Source organism: Camellia sinensis, chromosome 8 (assembly GCF_055761805.1).
Source record: "Camellia sinensis isolate YWXY chromosome 8, ASM5576180v1, whole genome shotgun sequence".
Taxonomy (NCBI): domain Eukaryota; kingdom Viridiplantae; phylum Streptophyta; class Magnoliopsida; order Ericales; family Theaceae; genus Camellia; species Camellia sinensis.
This window is the reverse complement of record NC_138968.1, coordinates 120,223,143-120,225,490: the sequence shown is the minus strand read 5'-3', so window position 1 is coordinate 120,225,490 and position 2,348 is coordinate 120,223,143. Positions and strand designations below refer to the sequence as shown.

The window sequence follows — 2,348 nt, the reverse complement described above, 5'->3', positions numbered from 1 at the left end:
TCGCCTAAAGTCTTATATAGTTTTGGCTACTAAATTTGTAGTCACCAAAAATCTTTGGATTCTTTCTAGCTACCAAATATTTAGTGGCTAAAAACATTGATTTCCTTTTTGACTACCAATTGGTTAGTCACTAACAAATTCACTTTTTCTTTTTTGGCTGCTAAACATTTACTTGCCAAAAACTTTATTTAGTGTTTTTTTTATTATAATTTATTTATTCACAACCTGTATTTATTTCGTGCAACCTGCACCCTGTATATAAACAAAATAATACATATTTCTATTTCATTTCAACCATACAAAAATTTGGTGTTTTAACATCAAATTCTATACAAATCAAATATAATCCAACCCAAAATAATAATTCCATACAAACATATAATCATACAAAATAGATATCCTTTGTACACAAAATTCTACATCAAATGTCAGCAAGCATAAAAGAAAATCCATGAAGTATCAACAAGTAGCAATCTGTAGAGAGCTTCTAGCTCTGCGCTTCAAGGTACTTGTTGACACTGACAACGAACTCTATATTCCAAAACAGATCCAGAAGCTGTTGTGAGAAACAAAGAGGAGGTTTTTTCATTGAATTCATCTTGGGAAACTGATGTGATAGAAGACAAGTGATGATATTCTAGACTTCCATGGACTATCCATTTCCACTTTCTTTGGTGTAGCCTTCTCTCTACCAAATTACCACCCTGCATATATTATATGATGATCACTATAAGTATCCAATTTTCATCAAGAGAACACATAAACATCAAAGATATGAAAAAAATAAAAAAGAAAAGAAAAAAAAGAAAAAGTTTCTACCAGTGCACAAGGCAAATACAACATGGTCTAGAAGAGATAGTATATAGGCAGTCTTTCCCTTTATTTTTTTTTTTATTTTTTATTTTTATTTCGTGGAGAGACTGATCCCCATGACTCAAACCATGCACAACACTGGAAACATGTAGCACTTGTAATAGCTACAAGGCAGACACAACATGGTCTAGAAGAGATAATAGGTAGACAATCTTTCCCATTATTATTTATTTTTTTTGGAGTGACTGATTTTCATGACTCAAACCGTGCACAAAGCTAGAAATAGATACCACTTGCCATCGCTCCAAGTCATGACCTTTAAAGACCAAATATAATATGAAGAACTTTCTTAGGTTTAAGGGGACTTGTGTAAATATTTAATGTATCCCTCACTAGATTCCGTTTTAACAGAAGTATCATGAACTGGGTCGCCCTTTTAGTAAGTGATTGGAAAGTGGTGATTACCTTAGTCAAAAGACATAGGGATACAGAAATGAGATCCACCAAAGCCATGTAAAGCACACCCTTTTGATGGCATGAGAGAAGTATCTTCTGTTGTTGTTCCTTCTCTCCATATGTGCTTCTTCCATGATGGCTTTGAGCTTCTGTCATATTCATAAAGATCCCCAATTGAACTGCAACAAAATAGTTTCATGCTTGGATTATATGGTGCTGTCACCATAAACTTGCAAATTGAAGAGAGCAAAAGTGCACTTTGATTCATAAATGACACTGGACATGTTGTCTATAGTAATATTCCAAAACATAACATCTCCAAAACATAACAATATGGTTCATGCACTTAAATACAAGCCCTAAGGTCGCACCTTAGGGTGAAAATTACTTCTGGTCTAACAGTAGCAGCATCAGCTATTGCTGCAACATTTGCACCGGGAGGTCGACCATGATTTGCAAAACAAAACATCCAAGTGAATATCCAAGTTTCTTCTTTCAAAAAAAAAAAAAAAAAAAGAAAAAAAACTAAATTTATTGTATCTGCAGAACCAGAATTTAAGGGCTAAAATTAGCCGCAATGGCGTTTTATTGTACTAATGCAAGTCTTATCCCGACTAGTTCTAACAGTGATCCATTTTTTGTGCAGAAATAAAGTTTCCTGGTGGTGAAGCGGCAAAATCAATGTCTTGTTAGTGGAGATTCAACTGAACAAAGTTTCTGTCATAAGGTAATTCAACTAATGTCTCCCACAAATATATGATCCCACTCTAGAAAAAAAAATTAATTAATTTTAAAAAAATACAAAGAAGAAGAAAAAGAAGAAGAAAATTTACTCACTCCCAATCATCTGAAATAACTCCGAATTTCAATTGGAACGTAGAATTTTGTTCTGCTTCTTGTTTTGTGCTGTAATCGACTGTTGGCATGAAATCAACCCAAACTGGCTGTGAATTTTCAGTCAGATGCATCTGGAAGAGGAAGATTTTCAGTTCCAATTTTAGTTATTTATAAGTCCATTTTCATCTACCAGAACATAAAGCAGTACTGTGATTGTGCCATAATTTGACATAGGTACCAAC

General features: G+C 33.6%; 1 long non-coding RNA gene across 1 annotated transcript; it reads right to left on the bottom strand.

Moving 5' to 3' along the window:
* Positions 1-259: 259 nt before the first annotated feature.
* On the bottom strand, positions 260-2,016 carry LOC114276433 (uncharacterized). Its single transcript, XR_014337152.1, has 3 exons — positions 1,641-2,016; positions 1,279-1,448; positions 260-704 (listed from the first exon to the last, which is right to left on the bottom strand). It is a non-coding gene; the product is annotated as an uncharacterized LOC114276433 (long non-coding RNA).
* Positions 2,017-2,348: the final 332 nt, after the last annotated feature.